At 44.4% G+C, this 11,863-nt stretch overlaps 1 long non-coding RNA gene across 1 annotated transcript; it reads right to left on the bottom strand.

The window, feature by feature from the left end:
* Positions 1-462: 462 nt before the first annotated feature.
* Positions 463-11,590, bottom strand: LOC130149127 (uncharacterized). The gene is made up of 3 exons (XR_008821800.1): positions 10,079-11,590; positions 4,879-5,367; positions 463-1,063 (listed from the first exon to the last, which is right to left on the bottom strand). It is a non-coding gene; the product is annotated as an uncharacterized LOC130149127 (long non-coding RNA).
* Between the last annotated feature and the right edge of the window lie 273 nt (positions 11,591-11,863).

Here is an 11,863-nt window from a genome sequence, read left to right as displayed (position 1 = left end):
GGTAGCTGTACATTTATGGCCACAAATTCCACTTTTGTGTTCTGAGTCGGGTTAGATCACCAGACTAAACCTTATGTTTAGACTCGTCCAAGAGAGAAGCTGGGAATGCTGGAAGCTTAAAAAACCTGCCCCAGATAAAAACAAGAACGATGTTTCAAGGTTGTCTGTCTTTTTGTTAGAATTTAAATGAGTCACAAGCATGTAAACAGTAAGTAAATGAAGAACAGAGCAACACAAGAGATGATACACAAAGACAAGTAATTGTATCTTCCAGTACTTCACATTATAAACTCAACACAAGGCTAACTCAGCCTTTACAACAGAGTCACTAGCCTAGCTAGACTTCTAAATTTCAAAAGGCAAGCTTCAAAGAAGATTTGGGTGCACCTCTGGATGGGAACCTCAGCGTAAACAAGCAGTTGTTTCTCCGAGCGAAGGCAACACAGAGGGGCCTGTTACAGCAATGTTGCATCTAGGCACTAAAACATGCTGTAACAGGCCCCTCTGTGTTGCCTTCGCTCCAAGCAAAATACAAGTCTATATTCCAATGGGAGGGAAGAACACTAACAGCAAGTGATACTATAAATAAATCAGGTGTAAACCGTGTGGTTGTAGACTTCAGGAGAGGAAAATAACACACATGAGGAATTCAGTTTTTCTGCTGCTGTAAGGAGACAACTCCTAGGTTTTTAGGACATTTCACTAGTTTCAGCTGTTAAACCCTAGCTTGGAGTGGCTGACAAAGATTACAAAGGACTGATGACGATGATTAGAAAGAAGAAGTCAGAAGACATGAGGGCTGAACTCTTATTGGAGAAATTGTAAAAAGCTAACAAAAAAACCCTCAGAACAAAACAATCAACGGCAGACCTGTGACAAAAACAATTACATCCTCAGGATTTCCCCTTCACCAGCAAATACCTCCAAGCAGGCAATGGTCTCCAACTTCTTTACAGTGCTAGTAAATCATCTCAGCCCCACAAGCCGCAGGCGTCCTGGGCAGCTGGTGCAAGGGCTGCTCTGGCTTTAGCAGCTGGACTCTAGAACGGACCTTTGTTGCCTCCTGAAAAAAAAATAAATAATGTTTTTTTAATGGCAATACAACACCTTTGCCTTCACATCACGCATTCTTGTGCTCAGCTCAACCATGACCTATGTCTCATTTGTCCAAGGAGTATTTAAAGAGAGGTTTCAAAATGCCAACAGAATTTAATAAATTCTAATATCACAGTAGTGAAAGGATGCTCTTGAAAGGCATTTCAATGGTGTTGAAAAGAGGTTGAATGAGGGGCAAACCCCAGTCAGTGAGGAGATACTGGGAAAATACAATCTCCATTATGCATTTAATATCAGATGTTGATAATGTACTGTATGAAACAGTCCTGCGTGGGAAAAGAAATGAGAGCCTTCACTCTCTTACAGTGCCAAGCTGTCCACTGACATAGTAGAATGAAAGTAAGAAAAAGATACAAACATGGAGAAAAAGCATTCAGGCAGCTTTCCTGTCGATGCTGTACAGTCTTTCCAAAAATCTGAGCAAGTGGCCTGAATGAAATTAATAATCAGCTTTGATTAGAGGACCTTGCTGTATTAGCTATTTATTTATTTATGTACCCGCACACACCCACGGGCAGCAATGAGGTAATAGTCAATGTCTTTATTTCTAATGATGTGGCATATTTTTCCCAGGTTATGAAAGGCAGGTTAATATTTTATCTTACATCAATAAGTCTCTCTGTACTAAATACATAAAGGTTATTCTTGAAAACATACTCTGGCATGGCCATGAACTTACTGTAATAGTTTGTAGGAGGAAGAGTTCACTAGGTGTCTGAAGAATTTCACTGCAACTACGTGAATATACTGATCTCGATCCCCGTTACACATATTGTTGCACGTGATGTTACGGGCCGGTATTTGAAATACATGACTTATGAATTTAATATCATCTCTTATAGGCTCTCTTTCACCAGCATAGTCACTGGATGACATTGATTTCTTCTCTCTCCCCCTGCTTATCTCAAGCTCTTCCATTTTGCTTGTCTTACTGATTTTTCATGTTCACTTCACACGTTATCTCACCGGAAGCCGGTAATGAATCAATGTGGCCTCCTAAATACACGTTCTGTTACAACCCTTCGGAAAGAGCCACTTGCAGCTATCTATATCAAAATCGACTCAGTAGCTATTGCACACATCTAAACAAGAGAAAACATAGTTGTCTCAACCTGACTCACAGAAGGCCTGTACAGTCTTTCTGGGTGCATGTATTTTTAAACGCCTGCCATGATAATATGAATTTAAAAGGAAAACCCTGGAACAAGCTAGACTGAAGTCCTTAATTTCAATTAGTTAAATTTTTAGTGGCTCATCTCACGACCTTCTGCCTGGAAGCTGTGTGCCTTCCTCTCAACCCCTTCTTGTCCTATATCCAATATTACTGGAAGGCCTTCAGGGCAGGGACTAGCTCTTATTCTCTGCTTACGGTGCCATAACACACAGCTGTTCTCAGAAAGAGACCCATTGGCACAAAAGGGACACCTGAAGCGTAGATAACAGTAATACTAATTACGCGAAATAATGCCAGGACAGCTATGATGACAAATTGTTGCTATTTTTACTCCCTGCTGGTCTTACATCTTTAGGTAACATTAAAATGTAATGGTTAGTTCATTCCCATAGAAGTACTCTATTTATTCTAGCTGGCCTGCTGCAGTACATAAAGGTTCTGATACAGCTTTCTGCTATACAGAGACAGGTCTAGCTGAGAAAGGAACACTTGTACTCCAAACTGCTGCTTGAAACTAGTCAAGAGTAATAACACAGGAAACTAATTTACACTTGAAGATGTTTTAAATGGGTACTTGAGGGAAACACAGCAACATCATAACACCCTAAATTAACCAGCACCTCACTGAGAGAAAACAGGATGTTAAATTCAGGGATTTCTCCTAAGAGATTTCACGTGAGTTAAAAATCTGCTCAGCTGAACAAAAGTAGAAGATGCATATGTTCATTTTGGAGCTCTCCAACACAAAAAAGCCAACACTGAATTTTTAACATCCATCTATGCAATGCAGTGATGACTGACAATATTTGTGTGCCTTATTTATTTGCAGGCTCACACAAACCTCATCCTATCCCGCACTAAAATGGGGTTCGAACAGAGACTTGTCACAGAGGCCACCAGGGCCCTACAGTAAAGGTCAGTGGAGCCTGCATGTCCCTGGCTTGCATCAACCACCTGTGCTTCCCAAGTGACACTGCGCTGGCTGTGTCACAGCTGGTTCCAGCTACCCACTACAGGACTTCCCGGCGGGATTAAAAGTGGGTTTCCATGACTGCATTGTCTGAGCAGCCTCCTGTGAAAATCCAGGCTCAGCGTATTTGGAAAGACTTCATGGCTTGATTTGCAATGGATGAGAGCTCTCTCATTCCCATCTAACTCACTAAAGTCCAGACAGCTAAAGACTTTTCTCAACCCTGAACAAATCGTGAATGCGTTGGTAACAAACTTGAAGGGCTTGCTTTGCTAGAAAACAGCATCTTGGTGTTCCACTTGTTTCTGCTTGTGCTCTTTACCAGCAAATGCTGTTCTAAACATGGACAGACAAATCAAAATTCATGCTGAATTATACAGAAAACAAATCGCCAGAGCTGAGTGAACACCAAAACCAGTGTGCAAACCCTCTGGGAAAAAGGAACTGTGTAACTCTTCTGCCAGGGGGTGGTTTTGGCAGTGAGAAGGGTTCAGTCGTATGAGGTGTCTCTAAACTTCCCAATCCCGACAGCAAAACTTAAATTAGCCTGCCTTTTGCCATCAGGCATGTGGGAGACTAGATTACATTGTCTGGGCTGAGCAACACCTCCCCATTCACAACCATCATCTGGAAGCCCTTGCCCAACTGGATCTTTTACATGGGCTCTGCTGCACTCCTGGGCAAGGAATTTAAATTCATTCATTCAAGCAGAAGGACTAAAACACTTATTTCAAAGCAACAAGTAAACAGAAGAATCAAAATCTCCTACACTCATTTACTTTTACAAGCTGTTTCGACTTTGAAACCAAACCAAAAACCCCAAGAGGCACCACAAGGCTTACCAGCATTGCAATTAAACTGTGAGATGACATTTGGGTTTGTTAGCTCTGCTGTGGCTAAATGAACAAACAGCTTATATGATATTAAAAGATTATTTTTTTATCTTCTCAGAAGCCCTTCCCCATTTACACGGCAGAGCATGTGATGCATTTGCCCTCCTCTTCTTTGTTGCTGTTTTTCAAAGTCTCAGTAAAGCTTCAGCCAGCGGGCCCTATGTGATGTCTCAGGACCAGCTGTCATCATGCTTCACAGCTATGAGAGTAATTCAGTTAGCATCTCTTTTATACAGTGCTTGCTACAGGGAGATTTCAAAGCCCCTGCAGCTCCAGAGGTGCCTACACCAGGAACACTGCCGTGTGAAGTCTGAGGACATTTCATGAGCTACACCTTGCTTCTGCAGCAAATTGCCAGTGGTAGTCAGCAACTGCTTTACAATATCCTCGCAGTTCTACCAGATCTATTTATGAGAAGCCTAGTTAAAATGAACGTGGTTGAGCCAATTAGACTGTAAAGGTCTTTTAGGTAATTGCTTTGGCGTGCTTAAAATTTCCAGTTGTACAGGGTGCTTCACAGTGACCTCTGAGCTCTGGCAGGTCCGGGAGATCCTCCCTAAAGAGGTCCCCCTGCCCCGTCCTGGCTTAATCCCATTTCTACCTATATGGGCTCCTGAAAAGCACAGGTTTTACTGCCATCTAATGTCAACCCAGACTGCATAATCTCCTGCTGCTACAGTATTAGACTAATGCCATTAGATCGTTATTCTCCTGAACCTACTTACCTGCAGCAGGACACAGGGGTCATCACAAGTTGACTCCCCCGTTGCAGGAACTTCCCAGCTAAATCCTGTTCAGCTCTTCGCAGCGTCACCCTGCAGCCTGCGAGTCCTGTGAGTCATTTTTAGTACTGTCTGGAACCAGCAGCTGGCATCCGTCATGGTACTGAGGAGCATCCAGGAGAGGGGCTGGGAGAGGCTCAGTTCTCAGGTGGGTGGCTGTTGCGGGGAGTCCAGCCGGTGGTAGCACGTCACTAGCCCTGCTGCCCTGTCCCAGCCCGTGGTGGAGGTCTCGTGCCTGAAGATCCCATGGGAGAAGGCTGAGGAGTACCACCGTGGCCGTGTGGCACCCACCCCTTGCTGACCTGGGCTGTCCAGTGGGCTGCGGGTTGCTCCACAGGGTGACACCAGCGAGAGAGCCCGGCCTCCTCTCACCAGCCAGATTTGGAGGAGCAGAAGAAAATGTCACCCGGTACAGCCACGAAAGAGAGCGTACTGCAAAAAAAAGGAGAAATGGGCTCAGGTGCCGCGCACACCCTGGCAAAAGGCAGGAAGGCACATGCCTGTTTCTCGCACGTGCTGAGTTTGAACTGCCTGGATGGGACTGCAGAGGCACAGCAGTGTCCTTTAACTAGAGACTCCAAGTGCTTATTTCAGCATCACTTCCTACCATAACAGATTTACACAGCACTCAATCTCATTCTAATTGACCAGAACTGCTGATTGTGTTACAATTAAATTGCAGTCTAATTTTACTTAGCTATAACTGATAGGACACACAGCTATAGAAATTAAACCACATTGAAAGGAATCTGCGCTGAACACTGGTGTGAATATTAGGCTGGAATTAAGCTGAAGAAATGTGGCAACAGGCTACCATCACGGCCACCACTATTCAAAGAAATTAATATTTAGGGACCAAGGGAATCTAAAATAGTTTTCCAATGTGTTTTTTCTGCATCCAGCACTCTAAAATAGAATTCAGATTTCCGTTAAAAGGACAAAAGCTGAGACTGTCAGATGACAGTCATTGCAGGTTCAGCTTTTTCAGAGGTGTTGACTGGATACTTACTGTTGGGTATACTGGTGGGCTGAAGCCCATGCTTCTAATGCCTGTTTTTCTACTGTCCTATTTCTTCCCTCTTGCCAGACCAACTATTTTATTTAGTGCCTTGTAGAAAAGTCAGCTCATCCTACAGATAAAAGATCAAAGATGTTCATTGTGCAAGCCCTAGAACTAGGTCATTCAGCTCCCCTTCTAGATTTTATCTTCTCTCTTTTGTATTAACGAACCTGCAATGGAGGTGGCTTTTTACATTCCTTGGGCATTGAAATGAAAGCTGCCAGCACTTCATCCCCTGCAAAAACATGAGAAAAAGCCCTCTGTAATGCTGGAGAGCAAATACCTGGAGGTCCCAGCTGCCATGCCATGCTCTCTGTAGACCATAAGCTTTACTAAAGCAATTGTACATACACATTTCCAAAAGCTTTTTTTTTTTGCTTTTTTTTTTTTTTTTGGGGGGGGTGGGGGGGTGGGAGGGGGGAGGGAAGGGGAGACAACGACAACAGGCAGTGCTGAAAAATTTATCAACCTCTCTCCATACATAACAGGGACCACAGACTGCACCAGCAGTGTTAATTTAACGTCAGGGAATACTCCCTCCCAACAGGCCAATAAACCCAAACCTATGTAAGGGTATATACTTTTATACATACCAGTGTTTGATACTGCTTTCCTTTTGGCACTGCAGTGGTGACAGGGCACCCACAGATTTTACCAGGAAATAACCCCATAATGGCGACTTCATCAGCTTCAGCCACTGCCGGGTTTACCTGGCAGCAATATGTACACCTCTGGTCTCCTCCAGGATTTCATTTTTAAGGGCAGGATAGCTCACAAGCATTTGGTTTTCCATTGATAAAACATACTATTTTCAACAATGGAGTTCAAATCCCAGGTATGCAGTGGCTCATGTGGCTAGGCCTTCTCAAGAGAGCTAAACCACAGAGTGAGGCTTTGTTGCTCAGGCAGAAAAACCACCTAGAAGAAACGTGCTTTGGTCACTAGCCTGCCAGACCTAGGTGACGTTCCTCTGAAAGCCAGGCCACGGCAGGACTTTCAGCCCGAGAGCTGCAGGCTGAAAGCTGCAGAGCCATACTGTAAGATATTGTCTGGTTTCACTAACCACATGAGGTTAATGTGCAGAGAGCTATTAATCCTCCTACAAACAGATCATTTTTCAGTTCATTAAACATTATTGCTAAAGTACCAGTAGCTCTTCCTCAATTACTCACCTCTGAGAAAAGTGGCTCACAACTAAGTAAGAGGAGAAATAGATATTAAACTGTTTATTCCCATGAAATCTCATGCCATGCAGGATAATTTCTGTCATTTCATTAGGGCGGGTGTACAGAGGGACTGGGTTTGTCTGCACTTAATTATTTTGTTAATGCTGAAGAGATATGTATTTATTCGGCCAAGCAAGCATTCATTTTATGCTTCCAGAATTTGTACGATGGGCAGAGCTGACCAACCTTTTCCTTCCAATCCCTTCCGTCACACTGCTTGACTCTGTCCCTCCAGCAATATAGAAAGCCAGCCCTGTGCCTTTTCACCCGGCTCCATGGTTCCTTAGCAGAGGGCTCCTACAGACATGTGGGGCCATCCCTTTGCTGATTGTACATCTGGATTCCAGACCCTGGCACAGCACCGGGCACTAGCAGGAGGTCACTGCTTTTGCTGCTGGAGACGGGCTGGGGGGCAGAATCAAGGTTTGAAGGAGGCAGCAAGGAAGAATGTGACCAGGAGAATACTGTATTTAAGCAGATCCTTTCTAAGCTTGCCTCTAAAGGAAGGAGAAAAAATACCCAGTAAGTGTGTGGTAGGAGGACAGGACACTGGGAGCAGATTGGGGAGGATGCCTGGTGCTGGGTGAGAAGGGAATCTTAGAAATCTTAAAAAATGCAAAGCTACCTTTGAAATCATTGTAGGCCGCGCCAATCTGGATTATTAAAAGCATCCAGTTTTACTTGTAAACGGAATTTGCTCAAAAAATCTGATCAATTTATGACTTTCAGATCCAGCCCATGGATACAACCCCCAGCAGAACTCCATTTCATGCCTCCAGAACAGCTGTCAGCATCGTGAAACCTCAGTTTTCCATCCAAACCAACAACCAGCAGACCTAACTGCTTTACTTACAAAAGAACTGATCAAGGAATTAATTTCCATCCAGGTCTTAATCATCCACTCTTATTTAAAAGCAGTGTCATGGTCCTCAGAATAATCCTATTATGCAGTACAAATCGGTCCAGTTCTTCAGCTGGGAGCAAAGTGCTTTAGTGCTACTTTTTCCCCAGCTGTCAAAGTTGTTGTGTGACTGCCGATTTGGGGAAAGAAGTAACATTTAGATTTGTGTTCCCAACCGTGGACTCAATTTTGAAACCTTTACCCTGTACTCTGCATTCAAAAGCAATGACGTATAGATGGCAACTTCCTGAATTGAATGGATAGACTCCAAAAAAACAATTGATCCCAGATTCTATGCTTTCCAGTATTATAGCTTGTCCTAAAGGACAGACTCCTTTTCAGAGTACCTGTTCAGCAGGTCTGTTGGTCTCAAAGTCAGCCACAGACTGGGGCTCCATCATGCAACAGCAAACTCCTGACCTCAGGAGAGCTGCAGAGCCCAAATTGCAGCTGGTCTGTTCGGTGGGAATTTCTGTTAACCAAGTTGAAAAGAGTGAGATCTTCCCAGATCATCAACAGGTAGGAGATCCACACTTAAAGTGAGGACCAAGCTTGCTCGCTATAGGAAGCGTTAATGTATCTACCTGTCTTCAGCAATGAGAGAGAGAGCTCACAGAAAATGTTCAGACTGCTAAATTAGCTGAAATTGAGCCCCTGAACATGTGAAATGGGAGTACTTCCATTAAACTGACCCAAGCTAACCTAAATAAATGTAATTCCAAATGGTTTTCTTACTGATATCTAGACTTATGGGCTCGGTCCCTAAGTCTCATGAGATGTCTGCTTGCAGGAGTGTGCAATGCTTGAGTTATATTTACGGGTTTAATCTAGACCAGGAATGACATTGGTAAGGATTACACTCTAATCAATCTGACCTACAAACTATTTATCTTGGGATTCTGTATCTCGTGATCAATAAATTCCAGAATTAAGTGACATGCCTGCATGCCCTTGCCTCCTAGGGAACCTTTATGCTTCCCAAACAAACAAGCCAGCGCCACTCGTTTCATTTCATGAAAGGGAAGGCAAGGAGAGGCTTAGGAGAGCTTTGGGTCAAATAGACAAGTGTATTTAGGTGCCTGCAGCCCCCCAGCAATCAATAGGCACTCGGGCACCTAAGAGACTCACTGGTGCCTGTCCTTAGGTAGTATTGGCAGTTTCCAAAAGGTAGTCTAGCAGCAGCTGGCTGGCCATATGGGCTGCATCCATTTCTGGGTGTGCTCAGCCGCCAGCGAGGTCAGTGGGAGCAGGCTGACTCCTGAATCAGAGTTTTGCCTGCGCTCACTTTGCCACCTCCTAATTCACATTTGGAGGCAGCCAGGGACCATTCAAGGCCAATGCCATCAAGCATTCTGAAATTCTGTTCCTAAACCCACATCCGATGCCTACTTGCAAGCTATTTGGACAGGTGCAGGCACTATCCTGTGATGTTGCACAGCGTCTGGTACCACGCGCTCCGGCTCTGGGAGGCAAGTCCTAGTATTGTAACTAGTGTGTTCATCCTCAGTAAAATTGACCCAGTTTTATTTCAGTGGCACTGTATCATTAATAGATCTGTCACAAACCCATAGCTTCAGTTTCCTGGCATTATCAATAGGCTATCTTTTTTCTCTCTGAGGTAGTGCAACCGCACACTAAGTCTTTGTGGGGAACAGCTGCATCTAAAGCTTTTGCTTCATGTGTTTTCTGACACGACATTAACCCTTTAGGTTAACCTTTAGGTAAACCCTTTAGGCTTCCTCCAGGCTCTGCACAAGCAAGAGTAGCCTCAGCAGTGGATCACTTTGTAGCACTTAGATACATTTACATGACCCGAGTTAGCCTGCCATGCCTATACAGGAAGGTATGTGGACAATCAAAGATCACATAAGACCATCTAACTCTTCAATCTCTATTAAGCATGACACACTTCAAATAATGTATATGAATGTTAAATCTTACTATAAAGCCACTCACCTGAAGTTACTGCTGTTTCTCAAGACCACCTTGAATGCAGCCAGGATCAGTGCTGGAGTTACCGATGTGAGCTCAGTGCCAGTTTTCTGCTGTTGGTTGCTTTTCTTGCCTTTTTCTCTTTTCAAGTTGCCATTTTTAGCACCTTGTGCCAAATAAATCAGTGCTCTGGCCCCAGGAACAATTAGCTGCTGCCTGCTGGCCATGTCGAGGCAGCTCTCATTGTTCAGCAGAACTAAGTGTCCATAGCATCTCAGCGTGCAGTAGGCTACGCCTGCCACATCAGAGTGATGCTACCCAGAATGACCTGAACCACGGTATGAGCTCACCAGCCCCAACAGGAAGAGGCAGTAAAACATCCCAACCAGAAGAGTAAGTTCCCTTTCTTCAGGGCTAACATCTTTCTTCAGGGCTATCATTTCCACCAGCAGCCAAAACTTTGTACACAGTTAACCTTAATGGAATTAATACACTCACAATACCAGGGGAAAAAAAAAATAAATGCCTTCAGTACCTTTCTTACATTGTGGGAAATGCTATTGATTTATTTATTTGAAATAAATCTTTTTTTATTTATTAGGAAATTACCTACAGGGTATCAGAAGTCCCTCCATGTACGAGTTGCGGATGTTAGGCTTTAGGCTACATTTTGGATTAGAGCTTGTTCTGCAATACAGCTGGATGGATGGCACCAGGGAGGCAGTCGGACACAAGCTATTACACCTGCTGGCTGTGGTTTGAGATCTTGCCAACGGTGAGATCAGCCAGGGCCTTCAGCAGGAAAGAGCCCTTACGGCTGTAAGGTAGGACACGATTCTCATGGAGCGCACTCTCAGGTCTATGGGTGCTGAAATAACCTGGCAGGTGCTGGCGAAGGGCTAATTAGTTTTCTCCCCTCGCTGAGCCTGGCTTACACTTCTGTATACCAGCCTCAGCAAGGAGACGCAACACATCTGTGCCTCCTCAGGATCTCGCTTGAAGTGCCTCGGCCCAAAGCAGGTGCCAAGTCAGAGAAGGTGATCAGGAAAAGAGGTGCAATGAACTTCACATTGAGCTGGTTTGAGATGGTTGGCAGCACCAGCCGTGGCTGCTCACCCAAGTGAGGAACAGGCAGTGAACAACCTAGTCCCTTCCTGCATGTCATGGACCCCACAATACAGGCAGGGTCTCTGTACCAGCCCAGAGGGGCTAACCTCTCCTCACGGTCCCAAACCTGGTCTCCCACTGTTGTTATTTTAGCTGTATCTCGTTTTGTTAAACAGTGAGGCTGGTTGAAAGAAGCTACAAAACCACGGTGCACCACACCACCAGCCCTAAAAGCATCAAACACTGACACCAACTGTGTCTGCTGAGAGAGTCCACAAACACCAAAACTCCCAAGTGGAGAGGTCAGCATCCCTGCTTTGACCAGAAACACATACATACATTATTTTAGGAAAGTATGTTTTAAATTACCGACAGATTTCTCTGGAGCCATGTCTTGGCACCACACAGCACTGACTGCAATCACGTGCCCGCGACTTGATGCACATCATCTATCCATTGGATATAACCGGCTCCAGAGTTTCATAAACTCTGATCTCACGCACGCAGTGTACTTTCTAATCATGTAATCTTGTCAGTCATTGTACTGCAGCTCTTGGGGTGGGGGGTGGGTGTGTGTGTTAGAAAAAAAGGGAAGGTTAACATACAAAAGGAAGGTTTCTGTTTTACAAAGCTCCCTTTATTCACCTGAATCCTGCTAAGGTCAAGAGAGAGTCTGCTACTGACTCATAACAGCATTTGGAT

This window comes from Falco biarmicus, chromosome 4 (assembly GCF_023638135.1).
Source record: "Falco biarmicus isolate bFalBia1 chromosome 4, bFalBia1.pri, whole genome shotgun sequence".
In the NCBI taxonomy this organism is placed as follows: Eukaryota; Metazoa; Chordata; class Aves; order Falconiformes; family Falconidae; genus Falco; species Falco biarmicus.
The sequence above is the reverse complement of the archived record's forward strand: the minus strand, read 5'-3'. Positions and strand labels throughout refer to the sequence as shown.